This window comes from Corvus cornix, chromosome Z (genome assembly GCF_000738735.6).
Source record: "Corvus cornix cornix isolate S_Up_H32 chromosome Z, ASM73873v5, whole genome shotgun sequence".
NCBI classification, from domain to species: domain Eukaryota; kingdom Metazoa; phylum Chordata; class Aves; order Passeriformes; family Corvidae; genus Corvus; species Corvus cornix.
Window position 1 is genome coordinate 33411266 of NC_046357.1, and position 20195 is coordinate 33431460.

The 20195-nt window shown below is 41.6% G+C and overlaps 2 long non-coding RNA genes across 4 annotated transcripts in view; one reads left to right on the forward strand and one right to left on the reverse strand.

Annotated features, from left to right (window-relative positions):
• The window catches only part of LOC120411488, a 66099-nt gene that overhangs the window by 18746 nt on the left and 27158 nt on the right, over positions 1 to 20195 (reverse strand). The window contains exon 3 of one of the 3 annotated variants that reach the window (XR_005603808.1): positions 773 to 949. The exons of the other annotated variants lie outside the window; for them this stretch is intronic. This is a non-coding gene — a long non-coding RNA (uncharacterized LOC120411488). The remainder of the gene's footprint in view (positions 1 to 772; positions 950 to 20195) is intronic. 3 annotated transcript variants of the gene reach the window in all.
• Positions 945 to 18793, forward strand: LOC120411489. The gene is made up of 2 exons (XR_005603813.1): positions 945 to 9890; positions 17984 to 18793. It is a non-coding gene; the product is annotated as an uncharacterized LOC120411489 (long non-coding RNA).

Consider the following 20195-nt stretch of genomic DNA (forward strand, 5'->3'; position numbering starts at 1 on the left):
ACAGACATATTACAAAATATTACCACACCAAGATCATTTACATTATTTCATAACAAAAAGAAACACTATTACAGAACATTTTTACCCTTAAGGGTAAATTACTAATTATTTAAAACATTGTCTGTATGTGTGTTTTTATTTGTTGTGTAGGGGTATATGAACCTTATTATGGAAAAATGTAGGGGTGGATTAAAGCAGGATCTGTGGGATACAGCCCCAAGGTCAGAGGAGTTTCAACAGACAAGAATGTCAGAAGCTATGCAGGAAGTACCAGTGTGGTTGATTATAATGAGCTTATTGGGCTGATGTTGACCATTTGAGTTGAGGGGAAAGCAGCTCTTTTGGAGGTAAGGCAGCTGTGTGAAAGGTTGTTATAGGTGTGGTCAGAGGACTTTGGTGAACAGCAGATATTTGGGTCTCCAAGTGGAGTCCAGACACTGGTGTTAAACTTCTGCATTCTCTACACTGCAGAGGGATTGCTGGCCTGATACAAATTAATTCAGTTACCCATCTCCTCTGTTCAAATCCGTATTTGTTTCTTGGCTGCTGCCTATGCCTTTCCATGCTGGAGATTTTTTCAGTGTATAAAATTTTGGTGGGTTTTTTTTTTTTTCATGACTGGTGAGAAGAAGGCCTGTGTTCTTGTTCCTACTTGTATGATTGCTTCCATACTTCATTTAGTGACCAAAATGGAGAACTCCCCACCCTCAGTTTCCTGCCCATGTAGGCTCATTTTTTTCCACATGTGTTCATGCATATCCTGCATCCATACCAGTAATTTGCTGGTCAGTAGTGCAATTTCAGTGGTTTTGAAGATTCAGCTCTCTAGGCTGAGGCACCAGCCAGGATGGTTTCCTGCGAGATGAAGACCTGTAGCTTTTCAGGAAAAGAGGCGGTGACTTATGATTGTCCTATATCCAGGGTAAAACCCATATCACTTGCAGCTGTGCTGAAAAAGAAAGTGAAGAAAGTGGTGGCTATTATTTTTTCACATCAGCCTGACCCAATGAGTGGAGGAGATGTACCACTGACATATGTGTCAGACTCAACCTCTTCAGGGGTTGATAGGAGGAACACCTAGTTTCAATATTTTAAGACAGGGGCTTGGCATGAATGAGGTGTCTAATTAGCTTGATCAAGACAGTTTTTAAGTTATTCTGGAGTGCAGAATCCTACACAATCTTATAAGGGTTCAGGTGCTTTCATGGACAGACTAGAACTGAGCATTTTGGGTTTTTTAGTTCTGAGGATTGTAATGTGGATACATAGTTCTTTTGTTGTCTCTGAGAGTCAGAATTTGCTTGAGCTTAGGATTTTCAACATACTGGGCTTTATACACACTTAGGCCTGATTCTTTTATAGAATAGGGCTTATTTCTTGGTATCCTGGCTTCCCAGAGAAGTGGTCACAGCACCAAACTGGTCCGAGTTCAAGAAGTTTTTGGACAACGCTTTCAGGCACATGGTGTGATTTATTACTGGGGTATCCTACACAGGGCCAGGAGCTGGACTCAATGATCCTGATGGATACCTTCCAACTCAGCATATTTTATGAGTCTATGATCCTAATGGGATGAAGTATGAAATACAAAAGACTATTTGCAAAGTGCAATAAACTCTGCAAGAATACGACAGCGATGGCTGGTGTACTGGTGGGAGATGTAGCACATTGTGGCAATGGACTCTCAAGATTTTTAAGTTAAAATATGCATCTGGTCTGAAAAATAATTTTTCAAAGTGCCTTTTAGGGCTTTTTATTCTTTTCTCCATAATTCTAGATTAATACAATGAAACTAAAAAATAAAACCCCAAAAAACCAACCAAACAAAAAAAAACCCTACACATGCTACTTGGGATCTTCTATCCCTCTGTCCTCCCTGGGACCCTTTATCCTCTGCCATTCTTGGGACCTTCTTTCCCTTTCATGGAACACTAGCAGGAGGGAGTGTTCTCAGAGGACAAACCAGACTCTGGATGTCAGACAAGAGGATGCTATCTGCAATCTCCTTTTCATAGTTCCACTGCCTTAAATTCTCACCTGCTGAGCTGGAACGGGGGAGTTAGCTTGATGGAATGGAAACTTCACTGTTAGTTGGAGGAATTCCCCTTGCAGGTCAGGAAGTCCCTTCTTGGTTGGGTGTTATAAGGTGACTTGGGAGCAAATGTGTGCTTTGCTGCCATCTTTCTCCTCCAGCTGAACTCTATTGAGAAAGGGGTCTTATGGTATGTAGATTTGGCCTAGAGCTTAACAGGTGACACTAGCAATCAGGATACACAAGATGTTTCTCAGCTTGCTGTTGCATTGCATATGCAAAAAAGACTGATACTTCACCTCGGAATGACAGGACTTGATTCCTGTTTGCCTCCTAGGGCTTTCTAATTCAAAGAAATGTAGTAAGTACTGCTTTTGCACGGCAGTGCTGGGAAATAGTTTGTGCTCGTGCTCATTCAGCTGTTTCCACATAACACAGGCTTCTTGTGAAATGCATCAGAAGATGTTATTGTCGAAATGCACAGCTAAAAGTTCTGCATGATTTTGTGGCAGCTAGTACCATCCAACTATTTCCCACACCTCTGATCTGTATCCTACAACTATTGCTGCCTTGTCAGTCCCCATATACCCTTCTTCCCATAGCTCCTTCCAGGTGCCTCCACATCTCAGCTACTTGTACAACAATATTTGACTGACTGTCCACTCGGAAGACCGGGGGCTTCCATCTGACCATGCAGGACATGTTTTCACTTGGTAGAGGTGGATCAAAGTTGCAACTTGGTGTACCATGTCTGTACCTGTTTGTCTTTCAAACCTGGTATATCACATCTTTTGTCACTTACCCTAAACACAAGCATACCCCTGCAGATAGGAGAGAAGACAATGCTCCAGGACTGGTCAGGTTACCCAGAGCTGCTAACAGAGAAGTCTTTATAAAGAACTTGCAATTGCAACTGCAGCTGGTAGTCAGCTGGACTTAATTTGTGAGTGATTGAAGGGAGCTAGAGAGGCAGCAGCTGAGAGAGGTCTTGCTTATATAGCACATATGGTGTGCCAGCACATGCCCACTTTATTACCATTCCTCTGAGTAGGCTTCGCTTACAGTATTCTTTGAACTGACTTGTAGGGCTGTACTTGTCGACTATTTCAATAATCAAATAGATGATGCCTTTTCATACAATTGTTTATATTATCAGAGTTTTCATCCTTGAGAATAAAATATTTGTGTATATTAAAAAATGTCATGTAATATGCTGGCTGTCTGTGGGGCAATGCTTAAATGCCTGTGTCTATTTAATAGCTGTAAAGTCAGAACTGGCACAAACTGTTGCTCTTCTTTTGTTATCCAAGTCCTTTTATATTGGAATTATGATGAACTCACAGCTGAAGTTTACTCCCGAGATTATAAAAAGGGTCAAAATATTTCTTGTGCCAGTTTGTAGCTGTATGCTACTAGACTTCTATTACTGGCTTAGGGTAGCACAGCAAAAATAGACCCATCTGTGCTTATATGCTAAGCGAACACTGTTTCACAGAAAATTTTTATTAAGTTATAGATGGGTTCTCTGTTGTCGTTGTTCCTCCAGTTGCAGCCTCTCTGCACAACTCACACCACAAGCAGCTCTAGGTGGTATGGCATTGCTTAAGCTGCTAGCAGTACTCTGAAGAAGAGCATCCTGTGCAGTGCACTTGGGTACTTGAGTACATGGATGTCATTTATGCCTCTTCATCTTAGATAAAGGGTCTGTTTAAACAGTATAAATGCTCTGGGGGACACAGTGTTTGATAGTTTTAGCAGATATCAGTGGCTTTAATGTCTGGAATGGCATAATTAACATTAAAAATTAAGTATACCTTAAACTTAGCACTAAAATTTTCAAAAGAACTGGCACAAGCATTCTTCAGGTGTGCACTGAGTATGTAACTGAGGTGATGATTACAGAAGGGAGTGATGTGTAATCCTGTGAAATACATGTGCAAAACATACTACATTAATGTATGTTTAGTATGTCTCTATTACATATAGACATTAACATGTAATTAATGTAGTCACATAGATACACCTGTGTGCTCATCCTACCCTCATGCATGCAGCATACTTAAATGTTTTTTTATGAAAAGAAGACAGCCTCTGTATCTGACTTTTCAACTCTCATTAGGACCAGGAAGTGAATTTGGACATTATATGTGACCTGTCTAGTATAATTGCTGAGCCCAGCATCTTCTGTCAACACCAAGGCTGGCAGCACTGGAGTCATTCTAGCTTTGAAGAGCAGTTCTGCCAGTGTGGCACAGCCCTACCTCTGGGGCTGGAAGAACAGTTTAATTCCCATCATTACCCTTTTGGGCTTGTCTGCTTGAGAAGGGTGCCCAGCAGTGATGCTTTTCAGTCAGGAGTTTATTTACCTAATTTGGCTGGATTGGAACAGCAGAGACCTTGTGTGTGTGAGTTACTAAGTTCCAGTTATCGGGCTTCACTTAGACTGACATTTCTCAGGGCTAGGGCATCTGTCTTCTGACTTGGGCCAATCATTTAACATTTAGCATTTGTAATTGTTATGTCAGCTCATTTTTACTCAAATTACAGCCTCAGCAAAACCCCAGTGCATAATCTGGAAGCTGGACTGTCATTTTCAAAGAAAGTGTGCTTTTGTCCATGGTAAATATGTAATACAAAATTTCTGAGTTGTTGTCAGCTTCGTTTTTCAGTCATCATTGCATCTTTGCAGTCATGTAGTCTCACAGTGAATAAAATGTTACTCCTGTTCTTTATCCTCCTGCTCAGAAGGAAGGAAGATCAGGAAGTTGGGAAGAACTGGTGAAGAACACAGGGAAAAAATCCCTGCCTTTGCCTTGAATCAGTGGCGTAACTGTCTGGTTTGAATTTGTAGATTCTTGCCTGTCCCTAAAAATAGAACCTGGGTGTAGTGATAGTGGTACTTTCTGAAAGTAGAGTCTGTACTTCCTAAAAATAAAGTTAATTTATCAGTGTAAGCATGTAATCTTCTCCGTCTCCAGTGGAATTCAGAACTCCTTGTCATTGGTCAGGGTGAAGTTGTGAAACCCAAGTAGATATTTTTAGCAGATTTCAGTAAAATAGATTCTTGTAAAACTGAATTTTGCCCTGTCTGACAGGGCATTTTGTCTTTGTCCTCTGTCATGTTGTTTGAAAGACAGAATGCAGGAAATAAGCTGGTTTGGTTATTTGTGGCATTTTTGAAAGACAAAAGTTGAATGGAAATCCAAATATACTGAAATAGTATTAATTGTACATGCACAATATTCTGGCTTGTATTAGTTGTTCAAAATGTTTCCTTCTCTGGAAAGGCTAACATGGAAAAATTTGCATTATGCAAAAATTTATGCATGATTTGACTTTATGTGACTTGTCAAACTGTGGAAATAAAGTTAACCACCCACTTGGTAGGACTGGAACTGTCTTCTCCTTTGCCTTATTCCCCAGAACTAAAAAGCATCTTAAGTTCTGAAAGTTAATTTATATGTCTTCTGAGAGGACATTAGAGAATAGGTCTTAGATTTGTGTCACATTATTTCTTTCAGCTCCTCCTTGTGTCTTTCTCAACCAAGTATTGTTCATATCAGTCAAGCTGGATTTATCTGTGCTTATGCACTTAAGTTCCATTAATACAAAGATTTATGTTTGTTTGTTCTAGCTGACAAGATTATATAATTTTTGGACCTGGTCTGTGTGGCACAGTATCGTAAATGACCCATACAAAACTGTGTTGCATTGGTAGCAGTTTCTGATACTCGCAGAAACTTGCTTAAAGCATGTTAAAGCAGTCAGCAGTACAAACTGTCCTTCATCTGGTTCCTCAGAATGGAGTATTTTGCAGTGGTTTTGTTGTTGAAACATATTTCATCAGGATTTTACTGATAGATCTTAAGCAAGACACTGGCTTGGTGTTGCTGCTGCCTGGCATGGCTTACTGCCCGTCTCAACCTGACCCTGCACTGACCCAAAGTGTCTTGAAGTGGAAGGCAGAGCCATGCAGCAGCTGACACAGTGTGGTACCTGGAAGTCTTTTCTGAAACCAAACCTAGGCTACTTTTCAGTTTTGAAGGACATTCCACTCTAGCACCAGAAACATCTTGGGAACAGTGGAGACCATGAATGTAGTTGTTCTTGGCCTTCCTAGTGTTAAGTGAGATTAACTTGAAGTCAGGGGAACTGCTGATTCTGCCTTAGGCTGTCTTCCAGAGCAGACAGAACTATGTCTGTCTCTGTGGCTGAGGCAGTAGTGCAGGCAGATTTTTGGGTTACCAGTGTGCTGGAAACATGTACTTCAAAGCTGATGTACTGGCAACAGTTTAAAACTGAAGTCTGGTCATCCATGAGCTTTCTGAAAATCAGGATTGCTTTGATTGCTCTTGTGACAGAGAGCAAGATTTTTTTTTTTTATTTCCAACTCTGTAGTTCGAAAAATCAATATTTTCTTCAAATAGAAGCTCTTAATTTACCACAACACAGAAAATGGTATTTTTCTAAAGATATCTTACAAAACCATTGAGCTGTGGCTTGTGGCCTTAAAGTCTAGGCTTTTATTTCCTCTAAATGTACTCTGTTCTGTTTTCTATGTGTCTGTCATGTTGAATAAATAACAGGCAGTGGGCACAGAACCAGGACTCATGTCCCATACATCGTGTAAAACAAAACAGGCAGCTCTTTCAATTGTGAGACTAGGATGCCATCAGGGGCTTCTGCAGTCACAGAGCTGGAATGGAGGTGATGGAATCCTGAGACAGAGCTGCAACTTCTAACACAAGATGTGCTAAGAGTTTTCTTCCTACATATATACAATATGTACTACTCTAGTCCTTGCTCAGTATCCTCTGTAAAGCAGTCTCACCTTTAAAATTTCTTGTTACCCTGCCTCAGGTTCCTCCTGAGCCATTCTGCAGTCCTCCTTCTCTGATCGCTTTGTTCTTTACCAGTGCAGCATTCCCTTCCATCATGTCCAGGGTTCTCCTGGTCTGCCTGCCCTGGTGCTACAGCTCTGCTCAGCATTGGCACAGGCACTGGTACACTTGGGTCTGCCACCTGCCCTCTGAGCAGTGCTTCAGCCTCTGAGCAGTGACACAGACTTGACATTGAGCGCTCCCTCACCAAGTTTGCCAGTGATACTAAGCTGTGTGGTGCAGTCACATGGGAGGGAAGGGATGTCATCCACAGGGACCTGGACATTCTTCAGAGCTGGGCCTGCCTGAACGTCATGAAGTTTAACAAAGCAAAGTGCAAGGTCCTATGCGTGGGTTGTGGCAATCCCAGACACAGCTACAGGTTGAACAAAGTGATTGAGAGCAGCCTGGAGGAGAAGGACTTGGGGTGGTGGTTGATGAAACCAACCACATCCTGGACTGTATCAAAAGACGTGTGACCAGCAGGTCAAGGGAGGTGATTATTCTCTGCTCCTGTGGGATCCCACCTGGAGTACTGCGTGCAGTTCTAGTGCCCCCAAGTTAAGAAGGACGTGGAACTGTTGGAACAAGTCCAGAAGAGGTCACAAAGTTGATAATGGGAATGGAGCACCTTCCCTATGAAGACAGGCTGAGAAGATGAGGCTGTTCACCCCGGAGAAGAGAAGGTTGCAAGGAGACTTCATAGCAACATTCCAGTATCTGAAGGGGGCCTACAGGAAAGCCAAAGAGGGATCCTTCTTCAGGAACTGTAGTGACAGGACAAGGTGGGATGGCTTCTCACTGACAGGGAGTAGGTTTAGTTTAGATATTAGGAAGAAAGTCTTTACTGTGAGGGGGGTGAGACTCTAGAACAGGTTGTCCAGAGAAGCTGCAGATGCCCCATCCCTGGAAGTTATCACAGCCTGGACAAGACTCTGAGCAACCTAGTCTAATGAGAGTCATCCCTGTTCATGTCAGAGAGGTTGGAACTAGATGTTAAAGTCCCTTCCAATCCAAGCCATTCTATGATTCTATGACATTCAGGTGCTCGTGGGAGCCAATGGCTAGCATGCCCCACTTGTGTGCTATGTGTCTGTGTACTGTGTGTGAGAGAGAGAGAGAGAGAACAGAATCCTGTGAGAGTAAGTTAGCTGACTCATACAGTTTTCTAGGCTGACATCTTCTCATCAGCAGTAGATTTGAATAATTCACCAAAGTAATGCTACTACTGCAATTAAAAGGATTATTTGCAAATGCTCTCTCAGATTATTTTGAATCACACTTCTGAGAATACCTTAGAAGGTTCATTTCATGACACACCTTCCTTAATTCAGGGCTTATTTTATCTAAATGTTGTGGCCTATCTGTTCAAAAGCATGATATGGCAGCTCTCAAGGTTGGTGTGCCAAACTTTTCCAAATCTGCAATTGAACAGCTATTGCTTTGTGGGCTCATCAGGGATACCTTGCGCGTCAGACAGGTAATGGTTATTGAACCCCCGAACAGTGACCCATGTGCTCCTGTCCCGCCTCTACCATTCATGCTGTCAGCTGCTAGTTCTGGCAGCTCTTTGCAAGAAAAATGCATTTTGTACATGTATAAAGAAACCAAGTCCTGTGATGTCAGGACTGCCAACAACAGGTTGAATGTAATGGTTTAGAGGAAAATCTGCAAGATTTTTTAAAAAGATTAAATTCTTTTCGGGTTGCATTAAAATTAACTACCTGTTGAAGAAGTACAGTTGGTTATTTTCTTTCTAGCTTGTTCTTGCTAAGTACCTAGAGGGTAGTATTTCAGTGAGAGTTAACTGGATCCCTTTCAAAATGCAGCTGTTGATCTTTCCCTCTTTAAGTTTCTTGTGCCTGACAAGTGAATGCCACTTCTCAGATGGTTTCTGTTTTGATTCTTAAATACTGTGATAAATGTTAGGGTCTGTTAAGTTTCAACTTTCTATTTTTATCCGTTGGTAAACACTATACCAGATGTGGGTGTGAAGGACCCTGAGAAGCTGAGGGAGTTCTGCTTTTATTCAAAAATTTTAGCTTTCATAACTGAGCATTTCAGCTCATTTTGTAGGGTTGTGTATGTGCTGCTTTGGGGTTTTTTAAGAGTTGAGAAAAACAGGCTTACGCAACTTAGTTTGCATAAGTGCAGTGAGTCATTCATATTTTATTTTTGTGTGCCTCTGTGTGTGTGTGTTGTATTGCTTTATATAACCTGTGTTTGAAAAAGTACTACTGTGAATGCTAAGAATATATTTCTCCTAGAAAACAAAAAAAGAAATATGCCTGTTAGGAAGGTAGCTACTTCTTGGTGATGTCTCCTAATAGATACTGTTCTTCAGAAGGACAGTTTGATGATTCTTCTTCAGGCTATGGTTCTCCAGTGGCAAAGTTTATGATGTGTAAAGAGAAGGCCAGGTAACTCTACACTTCCCTTTTTGTGAGCAGAGCTGAGAGTAACTCCACATGATAATGGTGGTTTTGCATGGATATATGTATGTGTGTGTATATGTATGTATATATACATCTATATATATCTATGTGAGTTTCAAGTGTGCGTAGTCCTTTCAGCATACTGTAGCTTCTGCTTCCTACCATCTAGGGAAGAGTGGAGCTTCCACAGCAGTGTACCTCTGTGCATTGCTGAAATAAATTTGAGGCTTAAATCCTTCACATCAGACAGGCATCCTTCCTCAGGCTTGCTTACAATAAGTCCTCTGGAAGGCTTCATCTTTTTTGACACTGCTTCTCTGCTCTTCATGATCAAGTGTGCCATGAGTGTCTGGCTGCACAGAGTCTATTGCTTGGAATGCAGTTACAGGTATTAAGTGTCAGTACTCTTTAAGTGCTATTTTATTTTATTTTGTGGTTATATGTTTCAGTTATATTTTTCTTTGACGTCTGATGGATGATGCTGTGGGATGGAAATCACTGTTAGTTTTCCCAGAAAGGAGGAATGTGGTTCATGGTGCAGAGGTGAGTGCACAGGTCTTCTTGCCCCGTGGCTCTTCTGAGCATTGCCACATTTCTCCCCAGCTCTCTGGTTTACCATCATGTTTCCTGATCTGATGTGCATCCTTTCTGTCCATGATGCCCTGCTGGCATCGAAAGTTCTCCACAACAGCTTCATGCTGATTACTTCCGTGCACACTCAGAAATCCCTCCACACTGCTCTACTGTCCTGTGTTTTACCAAATCAGATTGAGGACTTCTTCCTTTCTATAACCCAGTCTTTATTTCCATTAACACACATCACAGTTTTTATTTTATTTCAGTGCTATCCTACATTTGATGCAAGTAGCATTGTTCATTCTTATGGCAACATTTTAATGGTTCCAGAGAAACTCTGCTGTCCAGTGCAGAGATATTTGCTGTGCAAAATAAGGCAGTTGCAAAATAAGTGTTCTTCTACCACCTAGCTAGCAGATAAGAAGTGTCTGGGGTCCTCAGAAGTGCCATGAAACATTCAGGTACTGTTTTGAATTGTCTGTGGCTGGGTAGTTAAATGAACATTAAACATGGGAATAAAAATTTAATTAGAGTCATAGAATGGTTACAGTTGGAAGGGATGATAAGATCATCTGGTTCCAATTCCCCCTTCCATGGGCAGGGACACCCTCCAGTAGACTAGGTTGCTCAGAGCCCAATCCAGCCTACTCTTGAACATTTGTAGGGATGGATAACTCACAGCTTCTCTGGGTGACCGTTCCAATGCCTCACCACTTTCATAGTAAAGGATTTCTTCCTAATATCTAATCTCAGCCTACCTTCCTTCACCTTAAGGCCAGTCCTCCTTGTACTTTTACTAAATGCCTTTGTGAAAAGTCCTTCACCAGCCTTCCAGTAAGCCCTCTTGAGGTACCTGAAGGCTGATGTAAGGTCTTCCCAGAGTGTTCTCTTCTCTCTGGTAGGAGAGGTGCTCCAGACATCTGAACAAATTAGTGGCTCTTGTCTAGATCAATTCTAATGGGACCATATCTTTCTTCTGTTGGAGGCCCCAGAGCTGGATGCAGTGTTCCAGGTGGGGTCTCACCACAGCAGAGCAGAGGGGCAGAATCCCCTCTCTCACCCTGCTACCCACGCTGCTTTGGATGCAGCCCAAGCTGCAGTTGGTTTTCTGGGCTGCAAGTGCATGTTGTTGAATCATACTGAGTTTTTCATCCACAAACACCCCCAAGTCTTTCTTCTAAGGTCTAGTCTCAGTCCGTCATCATTAAGAAATTGGTTTCACGTAAGTAATTGTAGTACCTGTCTAGCTTCAAAAATATGAGCAGATTTCATCAATATGCTTATATGTGTAAAATCAGCTATACACTTAGATTTCTTGTTCGATTGATATTCAGAAGAGCAACTCAACTGGTTTGGTCTCTGATCCAATTAACATGATCAAAGACAAAAGTACTGGGTAGAAGTCACGTAGATATAACTATTTCCTTCGACAGCTCTTGAAAATAAGACATCTCCTTCGCTTAGCCGATCATAATTGGCATGATGTCTGGAAATTTGTGGAACCCTCTGCAAGCTAGAAAAAAGTTCCTACTCACACACACAAAAGCTATAATTGAGAGTAACTCTAGAAATACCCTTTTGCACTACTACTCCATGGGCGTAGTAGTTATTCTCAGCACTGCTTGATTGCTTCAAATGACCCCTTGTACAAGCAGGCAACTAAATTGCCTCTGCCTTTGTATTAAACTGACCTCAAATGTTAGATGTGAGAAATGGGAGGCTCTTAAAAATAAAATTACATCCATTTTTTTAACATTTATTCCTCCATTTCTCATCAGTCCATCGTCCCTAATGGGTATTATCCTCGTGCACATTTTTATACCCATGCTGCATTAAGTCTGTTACAGAGTCACAGAATGGGTCAGGTTGGAAGGGACCACAGTGGGTCATCTGGTCCTACCTCCCTGCTCAAACAGGGTCATCCCAGAGCACATGGCACAGGATTGTGTCCGGATGGTTGAGTATCTTGAATGTCTTCAGTAAGGGTGACTCTGCACCCTCTCTGGCCAAACTATGCCAGTGATTTGTCACCTGCACAGTAAGGAAGTTCTTCCTCAGGTTCAGGTGTAACTTCCCATGCATCAGTTTCTGCCTCTTGTCCTATTGCTTGACACCATTGAGAAGAGCCTGGGTCCATCCTCTGACACTCTCCCTTCAGATACTCATACACATTGATGAGATCCCCTCTCACTTTTCTCAAGACTGAACAGGCCCAACTCCCTCAGCCTTTCCTCATGAGAAAGATGGTCCAGTCCCTTGATCATCTTTGTCATCCACTGGCCCTGCTCCAGGAGCTCCCTGTCTCTCTCGGTCTGAGGAGCCCAGACCTGGACACAGCACTCCAGATGTGCCTCACCAGAGCTGAGTAAAGGGTCAGGGTCACCTCACTCAGCCTCCTGGCACTGCTCTACCTACTGCACCCCAGGATCCCATTGGCCTTCTTGGCCCCCAGGACACTGCTGGCTCATGGACAGCTTGTTGTCCACCAGGACCCCCTGGTCCTTCTCCCCAGAGCTGCTTTCCAGCAGATCAACCTGCAGCCTGTGCTGGGGCCCTGGGGTTATTCCTTGCAGGACCCTGCATTTACCTTTGTTGAATTTCAGATGTTTCTTCTCTTCCCATCCCTCCAGCCTGTTGAGGTCCCTCTGAAGGGCTGCACAGCCCTCAGGAGTATCAGCCACTGCTCCCAGCTTTGTGTCATCAGTGAACTCGCTGAGGAGGCATCTGCCCCTTCATCCAAGTCATTGATGAATACATTAAACAATACTGTATAGCTCAGTGTGGAACCTGGGAGGACACCACTGATGACGGGCCTTCAGCTAGACCCTGTGTCACTGATTTCGACCCTCTGAGATCTGCTATGCAGCTAGTTCTCAATATACATTGTCCATAGAAGTCAATAATCTGTGCCAGCCATCTGAATGTACTACATACAGTATCAGGAATTTTAAAAATATTGCTAGAAGGTGAATATCCACTTGCATGAAAGGATGGTCCTGTAAGACTCTGTGTAGAGGGCACTTGTGTGCATTTGTGTGCACTCTAGACACATAGATAAGAGACTAGAGAATTGGGGTGGGCTAAGCACACAAGAGATCATATGGTTTATTCAGGGAAATATACCCTCTGTTCTTAAAAGTCATTGAAGCTTGAGTTGAAATTAAACATTTGCTTCCTGCTAATGCCATTTTGCAGATTTTTTCACATACTTTAGTGAAGAATCAAGGATTTTATTACTTACAGAAAGAAATAATTAACAGGCAGAGCATTAAAGGAAAGAATAAAAGCTTTACATGGCTCAAATTAATCTTTCTCAGTTTTTCCTCTTGCATGCTTATCTGACTGCTTAAAAACCAGTCTCTAAAGCTAAATTTTTAGCAACAGGGTTTTAGAAATTTCACAGAAGTTCATACAAAGCAAGTTAACTTTCTATAACCGTGATAAAGTAGGAATAATTACACTTTAAGTGACCCTTATGATAAGTTTCCAGATGCCTGGAGTAAAAATCTGGGTCACAAATTCATTGAGCAATGATGTAAGACATCAGTACACTGCTGTATTCCAGATAAAGTAAATTGCTCTTGTCCTACTGAAGTCAAAGGAGTGATCCTGCTCATGGCCATGAGTTCTGAGCTTGTCTGAACTTTGTCAGTGGTATGTTTTCTATGCATAAACTAGAAGGCTTGTTAAGCTTTTTAATATGTTCTTTACTTACTGACTTGCCTTTGCCTTCTCTTCATTTTAATGGATTTTTTTAAGATTGCCTTTTATATGGCCAGAAAACCGACTCAATCTATTTTGGGTATCAGTGAGTTGAAATTTATATGAAACAGTATGTCCTTCATCTTAACCAACTACCTTGAGCAAGTCATTGCTACTGTTTCTAAAAGTACATGGCCAACAAGTCATAGTAGCAGAATAGTATGGGTATCAGCTCATTGATAAAGTTTACTTATAGAGCTGCTTCTGAAAAATTCCAGACAACCATGGAGAATTTCCCATCAGAATTGAGGAGAAGAGCATTGTTTTCCATATTCTTTGGGTGGATTTTTGGCACTAATGTAGCCTAGGATGCAGAAGCCACCCCCCGGCAAGCTCCTGCAAGGTTATCAGACTACATCAACAACACACTGGGAAGCTGGTGTTCAACCTTACCAGCTTTGCTCTGGGTCGCAGGAATGGGCTTGAAATAAGGCATACAAAAAATCCTTTTTAGAGGTATGTGGGAGGGGAAAAATAAGCTTCATCAACCTATTATTGGAGACTTCTTCTTGAACCATTTTTTTAATTTGTGAGCCAAATACTGCAGTAATTAAGCTGCAAAATGAAGGGAATGTGCTTTGCTTTCAGTGGAAATTAACATTGGTTTTCTCCAGGCATTCAATCACTTAACTCAGTTGTCTTTTTATATTATTCAAATGTGATACACATTAGTTAAACATAAGTGGTTGAAGAATCTTGTTGCAGAATGCCTCTTGAGAGAGAAGTATGTTATAAACATTTCTACTAATGGAATATTTATGTTAATGTAAATTAACTCCATAAGGGTGCAAACCCTTTGAAAGGTGAATGTGTTCCTGCTGCACAGTGATGCTTTTATTATTTTTTTACTTGTACAGCACAAAGAGTGGTGTACAGGCTTCTGCTGTAGCCATCAAGGAATTTGCAAATGCAGATTTGGTGACCCTCAAGAATGAAGGCCTGCCACACAACGAAAATATAATGCAGAGTTGTGTGATGCTGCAGACAGGAAGGACATTTTCCAGAAATAATTGTAAGAACTGTGGTCTGAGAAAAAATGCAAAATTAACTGAATCTGTAGGAGAGTAGAGCAAAACAAAGAGCTACAGCTAGCAGGTAGCAGATTTACTGAGATTGATAGAGATAGTGATCATTTTGAAGTGATCAGTTGCCAAGAATATTAGGGATAAGGACCTAAGAATGACAAGAAAGACTACAGTCATAGTCATCTCTGCTTCCTGTAATTCAGGGTATGAGCATTTGCTTAGAGATATGAAATCTGACAAAAGCTGGAGGGACGCAGGGGACTGGTAACAGCTCTTGCCTGGAAAGCGTTTCCATTGTTATAGCTGAATTCAAGACCCAAACACTTTTTAGGGAGTGGAAGCGACGGCTTTGTAATCCACTCTGGATAACCTGTCTGCAGTGACCGAGCTTTTGTATTTTCATATGTATATATACATAAACATATATGCAATATACGTGGTGCACACCTGAATCCTCCCATGAGGGAGGGGTTGGGCACAACAGCTCTAGGGATGGTGAAATGGAAGAGATGGTGGCACCATCCTTTGGAAGACAGTGCAGGAGGCAAAAGAGCCATGGCTGTTTTAATAGGCTCCAGCACTCCCCCTCTGCTCTTGTGCATAAGAGGAATCAGAAGCCCTGGAGGTTAGGGGCAGACAAAATCCAGTGAAGTTGTGCCCAGGGTCTCTGAGCACATGGGGATTTATCCAGCTGCCTGTTTTGAAGTTCCCTATCAAATGCAAGAACAACATGATAAAAAACCTTAGATTCTTCAGAGATTTTGTTTGCTTGTTTGTTTTTGCTACATACAAATTTGTTATTAAAATTATTTATATTGCACAAAGTGCTCTATCAACGGTGTTTTATTAATTCAGGAATGGCAGTGATAAGATCTAGTTCTTTCCAAAGAATTTGGTATGCCACATGTCCCAGATGGGATCAGATTACAAAGACAGTTCAGCTCCCAGTTAGGATCTTCAGTGAAGTGGTTAGATTTTTGACAGCACTCAGCATCCAGTGGATCTGGTGTTCATTTTCAGGAATGAGAGCTGTTCTGAAAATGTAACCTTTTGTACTTAAGTATTTGTGTGTTTTCTCCCAATCCCATTTTCCATAAAGTTATGCGATTTTTTTTATTGTTGTTTTCAGAGTTTGTTTCCTTGCTTAATAAACAAAACTAAATAGTTCTGCAAGAGTCCTACTGTATTTCTGTGCAATGGGATTTTCATATTTTTGTGATTATTTGTTCATATTTTTGTGATTTTCATTATATTTAAACCCCAAGTGTTCATAAATAAGTACACAAAAGAAACCACAAATACCATGATGAGTTATACAGTAGTGATAACTCCAAGTACAAATACTAAATTTAAAATGTAAGTTGTTATTTGTATAGCCAATTAACATGAATGACTGATGAATCACAGTAAATCCACAAACACATGCTGAACTGGGATTTTTGCACATGTAAATCCATTTGCCTTAACGCCTTGGTCCTTGGATAAATATGGCGGTTTTATGTGACTTACATCTTTCCAAGAACTACAGATGACTTTATTGCAATGGAAATCAGTATGGTGGCCTAACCCACATTAAATATTCCTCTCTTCCAGATTTTTGTTGAAAGATCCTCTCAGTTTCAGGTGTTACAGAAGTTGTTAGCTTCCAATTCCTGATGAATAGCTGTGAATACTTTAAAAAAAAAGACATCTTACAGCCAAACTGGTATGCTGGTGATGCCAGATAACTCCAAGATACATCTAAATCATTGTCAACAGTGTCATCTTACTTATCAGTCTCTCTTGTTGTCTTTCCACACAACTCTATCTTCACCCTGACAGCTCTGCTTCCAGTCTTCATGGTGGAGACCATGCCTCTGGTATTGATGCTGTGCCTCTCTCAGGTTCTTCCTACACATTGATGCCATTGGTGAGATTCTCATTCCAGCACTTCCCAAAGACCTGCTTTCTATACTCTGCAAAAAAGGCACTCATTTCTGCATTAAATGTTCTCAGCAAGAAAAGCCAGTCATGATTTCTCTTGTTCCATTCTCCTTCGTCATGTCAGCTGTCTGACTTTTATCACATTACTTTTGTCCTCCCTCTGTGTGTCAAGTTGACTTCTGCAGTTTGGATGTGTTCCTGAGCAAGTAGCAACTCTTTTCCTTGCCACTGTAGCATGGCTGGCATGTTCTGGAGTCTTAGTTTTGATATAGGTAGTGATTAATAGTTGCAACATGAACTTCATGAACTGCTACTGCTCTATGTCAGCTGTCTTAGTGGTCTCCATTTAAGTCTTAGAAATCACTACCTAGGCAAAATAAGCATGGTCATCCTGCAAGCAAAGTGAAGGTGAGCAATGAGCTGTGACTTCTTTTCTCTACATTATTTTTTAAGTGTTACCGCATCCTCCCATGCCATCCCCTTCATGCATTCACATACTGATTGCCTTCTTGGTCTGACTCTGAGCTTGGTGTTCCAGGGACTCTGTATGCTTGTATTTACTGCTACACACTACACAGAACACCATTAGGACAGTGTTCTGTAGCTTGTGTCCTCACCTTATTCCTGATTGTTATGTTAATGGATTGCTATTCAGAATATAATAATGGCAAAGGTGGCATGAGATGGAGAGGCATGGAAGCATTATGCTGATCTTTGTTCCCTGGGACTGGTCCCTGGTATAATCAACATAAAGGGGTGGCTGGGATACAGGTGGGACAGGGGTCTTCAGTTGCCCCCTTCTCAGCTGAGCTCTGTCTGTTTCATGTCTGTGCAAAGGGTTTCATTCCTCAGGACAGGCTGTCTGGCCCCTTTTGCAAATGCTCAGATCAGTTTCAGCACTTGAAAAAAGCAAAGGTCTGGTTGCATGGATCTGGGGGAGAGGCAGCACTGCATAGCTCCAGCAGAAAGCGAACCTTTCCTTCCACTGTTCTGCCTTTCCTCTTCCTCCTACTGAGCCCTGCACAGAGATTAGTGATCAGACTGTAAATTCCCCAAGTACAGAAAGTAGTAAACCTCCCATCCCCTCCCCAAGAGGGCCTGTATGTTGACAACAGCCTCATTCAATCTGACACCTGTTTCACTTTAAACCAGGCCCCTATAAATAGAGTGAATGTAACCCTAGGTGGCATTGCAAAATATTATGGAAAACATGGCTTAAAACCCTGAGAAAAAGGGGGAGTAGAGAGAGTGGGGGTGGGCAAAAAGACACTATCTACCATAAAAACCTGGCAGCTTCATGCAAGTGCTGTTGCTTTTAATTTAAATGCTCATTTCTTATTCTATTTTCAGATCCTCTCTGGGATTTTAGGAATGTTGAGACGTGCTGGTTATAAAGCCCTAAGTACAAAATGGTCACGGATGGCTGGAATGAGGCATGTTCTAATGGAAACAAATCACTTGTCAGTAAGCAGCCTTCAAACTTTTGAACAAAAGCTCAAAAGGGTCAGGGAAAAGACATGTTTGTTGATTTAAAATGGCTGGATGCAGGTCATCAGGAAGGCATAGGCTTCAACATTGTTGAGGTAACTCTTCAGTTCTGTGAGTTTTAAATGAGGTTAAATACTTTGATGGCAACCACAAATGGAATGAGCAACTTACATTAAACAGAAAGCTCACACTTTATAAAGTGAAGTGTGCATAATACCAAAATGTAAAGCTTGTACACCACTGCAAAACAGCTCCAGAATGGAGCTCAGCTGTGGGAACTACACTTAGGTATATAGACATGAATGTTTGTGAGGAAGACTATGCTATATCTACTGAAATTTAGAAGGGTGACCAGTATTCCTGTAGATGTCTGTGATTCATTGATATTCTTGTTAGTTAAAATAGTGTCGCTTAGCTTTATAGTGATTTGATGATAAATCCAAATCCTGATTCTGTTTATTCACCGTTCTGTAGGTTTTAACTCTAAGTTAAATTCTTCAATGCAGTCTTTATTTTTTTATATTTGCTTGGAAAACCCATAATGAGGTTCATGACCCCTAGAGCAATTATAATGAGGGATCAGCTCTTCTTTTTCCTGTATAATATTTTGTGTTGCTCTGTGAAATGAATAATGTTGGTCTATAATAAATTGTATAAAGTGGACGAATTACAGTCCTTGTGGAACATCATGTTGAATCTCTTAATTCTACTGTAGCTTGGTTTCATAAGAAAATGATGCTTATGCAATCTTTATTTATGATCAGTCTGTCTGTCTGCTATTTGCCCTCACAAGCAGCTTCTGAGCTTGTTCAATATTCAGCTGGATTTGAAGAGTGTTTGCAGTTAATTATATTTTGACTAGATTCGTGGAAACTGCTTTCTGTCTAGAAGAGAGGCAGAGGCAGTACCTCTGCAGAGGGGAAGGCAGGTAAAGAAATTGTCAGGTCAGCAGTCAACATAGGGCTCCTTGGAACAGTACACGCAGTTTTGTGTGTAAAGGAACACAGTGAGGACTGATGAGGCTGGTTTGGGCACAGGTGACTGGAGAAAGATATCTGAAGGGAGAAAGGTTTGACCTCCATTAGTAACCAGGTTTCATTTCAGTGTTCATGGAATAATTTCATTTTCATATGGAAAACCGCAGCAGAAGAAAAGGGAATGACTCCGTGTTGTAAAATGATATCTGTGAGCTTCAAAGTCTTTTGGTGTTTCTGAGGTTTACTCTGCTAAGTAAACATCATTCATTATTTCAAAGGAAAGAAACTGAGACACTTTCTTCACAGAGTTTTGACTTGCTCAAAGGCACCAAATGACTCAGCAGCAGCCAGGTACAGCATACAGATGTTTAGGTAGCTTAGAATCATAGAATCTTTTAGGTTGGAAAACACCCTTCATATCATCAAGTCCAAACGTACCCCTAACACTGCTAAGCCCACCAGTAGATCATACCACATCCATCTTTTCAATACATCCAGGGGTGGTGGTGATTTAACCACTTCCTGGACAGCCAGTTCCAACTTTGATAGCCCTTCTGCTGAAGGCATTTTTTCCCATATCAAATGCCTCTCCAAACTGAGGTGCAAATTGAAGCTATTTCCTCTCATCCTGCCACTTATATTCTGTGAAAGTGGCGGACCCCCACCTTGCCACAACCTCCTTTTAGGCATTTGTAGACAGCATAAAGTCTTCCCTGAGGCTCCTTTTCTTCAGGCTAAACAACCCCAACCCTCTCAGCTGCTCCTCACAGAACTTGTGCTCCAGACCCTTCACCAGCTCCATTGCCCTTCTGGACAATCGTCAGCATCTCAATGTCCTTCCTGTAGTGAGTGGTCCAAAACTGAACACAGGATTCAAAGTGTGGCCTCACCAGTGCTGAGTACAAGAGGACAGTCACTGCCCTGGTCCTGGCCAATGTGGCCAGCAGCTTACACAGATCTTCACCCACCATAGCCATGCCAAATATTGTCCTTCCTCAAGGCCCTGGCGCTCATCAGTGCTCCCCATTCCTGCTTTTTGTGTTGCTCTTTGGGTCCTTTAAATCTTCATCTGTTAGTATTGCAAGAGGAGAGTGTTG